Here is a 6,729-nt window from a genome sequence, read left to right as displayed (position 1 = left end):
GGGGAATATGTAACAGGGGTTTGAAAATGAAGATAAACTTTGACTCAGTAATTCCACTTCAAGGATTTATCCTAAATAATTATGCAGTTCATCTCAATATTAATTACAAGAGGGATATTTGAAAAACAACCAAAATGTCCAACATTGGGATCAATCAAATACACATACACACAGATTTGTAGGTGCTGTAAAAGAGTAATTTCCTCTTTATCCTTACACCTTTTAAGTATTTCTATAATTAACATGGGTTGCTTTGTAAATATAGACAATGAAACGTGTTTAGAACTTATAAAAACGTTTACAAAAATTTACCAAGAACACAAGGTGTAAGTGTGGCAGGATAGTAAGAAGCTAGGAGGATTCCTGGGCAAGTGGAATGGGGAAACTGAAACAAGAAAATTAAAGGCTAAAGGCCAGCCCTGACCAGTTTGGCTCAGTGGATAGAGTGTCGGCCTGTGGATTCAAGGGTCCCAGGTTCGATTCCGGTCAAGGGCATGTATTGGTTGCGGGCACATCCCCAGTAGGGGGTGTGCAGGAGGCAGCTGATTGATGTTTCTCTCTCATCGATGTTTCTCTCTATCCCTCTCCCTTCCTCTCTGTAAAAAATCAATAAAATATATTAAAAGAAAATTAAAAGGCCAAACAATTTGAACAACTTATAGCCAGCTAATGAATTGCAAGACCTTATCTCCCCAAACTAAGGATACTTGAGTGCAAATGGTTTATACCTCTCCTCCCTTACCAGAGATAGGGAATACATATCTTAAAGCACCCTGTTTGGGGTGATAGAGGAGAGAGACCCAATTAATGCCATTTGTGCCAGCCAAACCCAAGGATAGTTGAAGTCAGGATAGCAAAACCCCATTAGAGCTAGACAGACCCAAGAGAAAAGTAAAACAGTAAAGTTGGCCAAAAAATAATCCAAAACTCCTATATGCTAATTTTGATGCATTGGCATATTTAAAAATGCACCTGGAAAGCTGATGATTATTCTAAAACCCCTACAATTTTGCTCACAGAAAAAAAATTAATAAAATCCCTCAAGACGAAGACCAAATGTGGGCTTGCTCTAGAGCATGCCCATGCCCCTTCCCGGGCATGAACTTTTACTTCCTCCTAAACTTGACACCAGGGGAGCAGTGGGCAGCGGTAGCTCATCTCGGGCTTACCCCCTGATCCAAGGCCCCCTTTCTCTGACTCCCCAGGGAGCTGCAGCAGCCCCGCCGTGGCTCACTTCTTTCCTACAATGTTTCTAGGGAGCCAAAGCGGAGCACCCCTAGGCTCTCCCCTGTTGCTTCTTCTACCCTAAATCCTCCCTTGCTTCACTGCCCCCGGCTTTTTTTTTTTTTTTTTTTTTTTTAATATATATACTTTCATTGATTTCAGAGAGGAAGGGAGAAATAGAAACATCAATCACTGATCAGCTGCCTTCTGCATGCCCCCCACTGGGGATGGAGCATGTGCCCTTGCCTGGAATTGTACCTGGGGCCCTTCAGTCTGCAGGCGGACGCTCTAGCCACTGAGCCAAACCAGCCAGGCTCACTACCCCCAGCTTTAATAAACCTACACTCAAAATCACCTGGACTCATGTTGTAAAATCATTCCAACACGAAGCCAAGAACCCACACACCACAGGCCAGCCTGAGGCAGACCCGCTCAGGGCCAGTCCCTATCCAGTAACGTAAGTTCCAAAAATGGAAATTATGCTTTGGCCACCACATAATGAGATTTTAAATAAATTTCACATGTATCAACAGCTCTGCCCAGGAGGGATGCAAGGACTAGCACATTCCATTTATTTCTAAAATTAATTAGAACTGGTTTGAGTCCCCACATTCCAGACTGGCAGGAAGACATGGATTCTATTTGTGGGCCTTCCTTTTAACCACCCTGGGTCCTTTGCCATCATCTAAGAAGTTTGTTGTGGGCAGTTTAAAAGGGAACATGGCAGGCTTTTCTTCTCAAGCGGAGGAGAGTCCCAGTCTGTACACGCCTGCTGGTGCCTGTGCCATAGCTGCTTCTGCTTCTCGGGGCACTTTGGTAAGCCTGGATCTTCCTGTGTGTGTGTCCTGCACTGTTGCTCCCTGCATCCCAAGGTTTTGCACCAACAGTCATGTCCAAAGGGGAGCAGCACTGTGAACGAGCTCACTTCTTCCATGTGAAGCTCACTCTCTTTACTTGGACCCCTGTTGCAGCTTTTGGTATCTGGACCTGTCAGCCCCCCAAGGGGCTGCAGACTGAAGGGCCCCAGGTACAATTCCAGGCAAGGGCACATGCTCCATCCCCAGTGGGGGGCATGCAGAAGGCAGCTGATGATGTTTCTGCCACTCTTCTCCAAGGTCCTCCCTCTCCAGAGCTGTATTGTAAAAGGGATTCGGTCTCCTCTCGCCTTAAAAGCAGTCTCTATTCCCAGGCCTGGAGACCACACCCAGAGCTGGGGGGCCTTATTTTGTAATCCACCATCACACATGCCCGAAGTCTCCTCTTGAAATTAAAGGATTATCACATACGCTCCTTTCTTTTACACAGGGCTTGACTGCCTGTGATGAAGTGTGAAACGTTAGAGGTTCACACGCAAAAAATGTGTCAACCCTAAAAGGGGTGAGGGTGGAGGGAGAGTATGCATTTGTTCCTGATGAATTACTTTTCCCCAAGGACAGATCATAAGACTTTCTGCTAAAAGAGAAAAAAAACTTAGAGATCATCCTAACGGTAAAGAGAAAAATTTAAGAGAAAGAACCTTTGCCCTGACTGGTTTGGCTCGGTGGATAGAGCGTCGGGCTGCGGACTGAAGGGTCCCGGGTTCGATTCCGGTCATGAGCATGTACCTTGGTTGCGGGCACATCCCCAGTGGGGGGTGTGCAGGAGGCAGCTGATCGATGTCTCTCTCTCATCGATGTTTCTATCTCTCTATCCCTCTCCCTTCCTCTCTGTAAAAAATCAATAAAATATATCTTTAAAAAAAAAAAAAAAAGAACCTTGGACAAGTACTAAAAGAATCTCTTCTAAGTAACTCTTGGAGCAAAACAGAAGCTAAAGCATCACTTATAGAAAATGCAACATTCTTATTAAAAATGTGTAAAACAGCCGAAACCGGTTTGGCTCAGTGGATAGAGTGTCGGCCTGCGGACTGAAGGGTCCCGGGTTCGATTCCGGTCAAGGGCATGTACCTTGGTTGCGGGCACATCCCCAGTGGGAGGTGTGCAGGAGGCAGCTGATCTATGATTCTCTCTCATCGATGTTTCTAGCTCTCTATCCCTCTCTCTTCCTCTCTGTAAAATATCAATAAAATATATTTAAAAAAAAAATGTGTAAAACATTACCAAAGCCCTGGTCAGTGTGTTTCAGTGGTTGGAGCATCGGCCTGCACACCAAAAGGTCACGGGTTTGATTCCTGGTCAAGGTTTGGGAGTGTGTGGGAGGCAACAAGTCGGTGTGTCTCTCTCACATTGATGTTTCTCTCTCTCTCTTTCTATCCCCCTCCCCCCACTCTCTCTGAAAAGCAATGGGAAAAAATATCCTCTGGTGAAGATTAACAAAAAAATAGTAAATAAATAAAATATCACCAAAGCTATGCTCAGATGCAGGTAAATAGCCTTAAATACTTTTATTATTAAACAACAAAATAAACTCAAATTAAGTTATTTAATTTAAGAAATTAGTTATTTGACCTAGACAAATCCAAACAAAGATTAATTAATTTCTAGTCAATAAATTAGAAAACAGAAAAACTGTAAATGTTCAAGGCCTGTTTCTTTGCTGGAGAAAAATGGCAAAGACAACAGTTACAACAAAAACCTCTAATAAATATAATTATTGAGAGAAAGGAAAGTAAAATAAACACAAAGCATTAAAACAGTGGTTCTCAACCTTCCCAATGCCGCGACCCTTTAATACAGTTCCCCATGTTGTGGTGACCCCCAACCATAAAATTATTTTCGTTGCTATTTCATAACTGCAATTTTGCTACTGTTAATGAATCGTAATGTAAATATGTGTTTTCCGATGGTCTTAGGCGACCCCTGTGGAAGGGGTCGCGACCCACAGGTTGAGAACCGCTGCTGTAGAGCCTAAGACCATGCTGGTAGCCATGGCCTGTGTGGTTGGGTGTGGTCCTGTGCACCAAAAGGTTCCTGGTTCGATTCCTGGTCAAGACACATGCCTCGGTTGCAGGCTCCATCCCTGGTAGATGTTTCTCTCTCTTTCTCCTTCTCCCTTGCTTTCTCTCTAAAAATCAATTAAAAATGTTTATTGTTGACAGTATTACAGATGTCTCCTAACTCCCCCTCCTCCCTTTACCCTTCTCCTTCCAGGCCCTGCCACACCCCAGGCCTGCACCATTGGTTATGCATATATGTATATAAGTTCTGTGTACATAGGTTATGCATATATGCATGTAAGTTCTTTGGTTAATCTCTTCCCATCCCACCCTTCTCCCCTCTGAGATATGTCAGTCTATTCCATGCCTCCGGATCTATTTTGTTCATCAGTTTATTATGTTCGTTAGACTCCACCTCTAAGTGAGATCATCTGATATTTGTCTTTCTCTGGCTGGCTTATTTCACTAGCATAGTATTCTCCAGGTCCATCCACGCTGTTGCAAAGGGTAAGACATCCTTCTTTTTTTACAGCTGCATAGTATTCCATTGTGTAATGTACCACAGCTTTTTTATCCACTCATCTACTGACGGGCACTTGGGCTGTTTCCAGATCTTAGCTATTGTAAATAATACTGCTATGAATGTAGGGGTGCATAAATTATTTCTGATTGGTGTTTCGGGATTCTTAGGATATATTCCTAGAAGTGCGATCGCTGGGTGAAACAGTAGTTCCATTTTGCATTCTTTGAGTCAATTCCATACCGTTTTCCATAATGGCTGTACCAATGTGCATTCCCATCAGCAGTGTACTAACGTTCCCTTTTCTCCACATCCTCACCAGCACTTATTGATGGTAGCCATTCTGGCAGCTTGCAGTTTTAATTTGCACCTCACTGATGAGTAGTGATGTTGAGCATTTTTTCATGTCTATTGGCCATCTGTATGTCCTCTTTGGAGAAGTGCAAATTTAGGTCCTGTGTACATTTTTTAATTGGGTTATTTATCTTCCTTTTGTTGAACTGTATGAGTTCTTTATATTTTTTGGATATTAACCCCTTTTCAAATGTCATTGGCATATACGCTCTCTCATACTGTGGGTTCTCTTTACATTTTGATAGTTTTGTTTGCTGTGCTGAAGCGTTTCACGTAGCTCCATTTGTTTAGTTTTCCTTTGTTTCTCTTGCCCTCAGAGATGTACAGCTGAAAATTCTGCTACGTGAAATGTCTGGGACTTCACTAAGTTTTCTTCTAGGATTTTTATGGCTTGCAACTTACGTTTAAGTCTTTTATCAATTTGGAGTTTATTCTTGTGCCTGGTGTAAGTTGGTGATCTAGTTTCATTTTATGTGCCTGTCCAATTTTCCCAACACCATTTATTGAAGAAACTATCTTTACTCCCTTTTATTCTCTTACCTCCTTTGTAATATATTCACCTTGAAGGCTTATAATTTGAGAGCTATTTAGAAAACAACTGTTAGGATTTGATCCAAGGTATACATTTTCATGAGGATTGGGCAGACAGGGTTTAACAGAATTAAGCTTGACTTTCAAAGTAAATTTGGAAAAGAACAAAGGTAATGACCTTCATACTGTAACAAGTCAATTCACATACCATCAAGATATCTTCATGTACCCAACTTGTCCAGGACTAAGCTTTTGAAGATCTGAAACATTCTGTAAGAAACAGCAATTGTCTTATTATTTATGAAAATGGTCAGAATTAAGGTATGTTAACCTACAGACTAAGGGTACAGTTACCTAAACCCTCCTGCTATGCCCAAGGACAAAGCTAACAATAACCTATATTTAGGCATGTTTGACTAGAGAACAGGGAAGCTCATTCTTGGTAGTGTGAATCTTGTGTAATAAAAGCAGAATTACTCAAGTCAGTCATGCCATTCCAGTCCTAATTTAACAGTCAGCATCAAGCCACTTCCTTCCTCATCCCTAATCAGAGCTATGGCTGATGGAGTACTAAACCAAGACCATCAAAAAACAAGGTGTAATTTGCCTCGTTCTTACAAAAAGTCATTAGCTCAATCATTTGATGAATTTAATTAACTCAACGAAATTCTCAGTGGGAAAGATAGAGGTCCATATCAAAGGACCACTCTCTAACCCTTCCAAACTTTTCACCATGAAAAATTTTTATCACTTAAAGCGCATTAAAAAAAAACAACTCCTCCTTTTAATGTATAGAAGATAAAACTCAACTGTAATTGCATTTGCAAAGTTAAAGCTACACTTCAACCAAATAGTATTCCTGAGAACTGCTAATCTAAAAGATAACTTTAAAAGGGGAGGAGAGGAATAACAATGCCTATCAATAATGGATAAATTCTATATTCATACTATGAAAGGCTCCTTGATAATAAGAGGTTATGAATATACTCAACAAATATCAAAACATTGAATAAGTCAGTCACAAAGGAGTACATACATGATTTTATTTATGTGAATTTCTAGAACAAGCAACACTATCTGTGGTGATACAAATCAGAACAACAGTTATGTGGAGAGGGATTAACTAGAAAGAGCTAATTTTCTGGATTAATGGAAGTTTTATATCTTTATTGGGATTGTGGTCACCAAATCTCAAATGATACATCTAAGATCTGTGCATTTTATT

This window comes from Plecotus auritus (genome assembly GCF_963455305.1).
Source record: "Plecotus auritus genome assembly, chromosome: 11".
In the NCBI taxonomy this organism is placed as follows: domain Eukaryota; kingdom Metazoa; phylum Chordata; class Mammalia; order Chiroptera; family Vespertilionidae; genus Plecotus; species Plecotus auritus.
The sequence above is the reverse complement of the archived record's forward strand: the minus strand, read 5'-3'. Positions refer to the sequence as shown.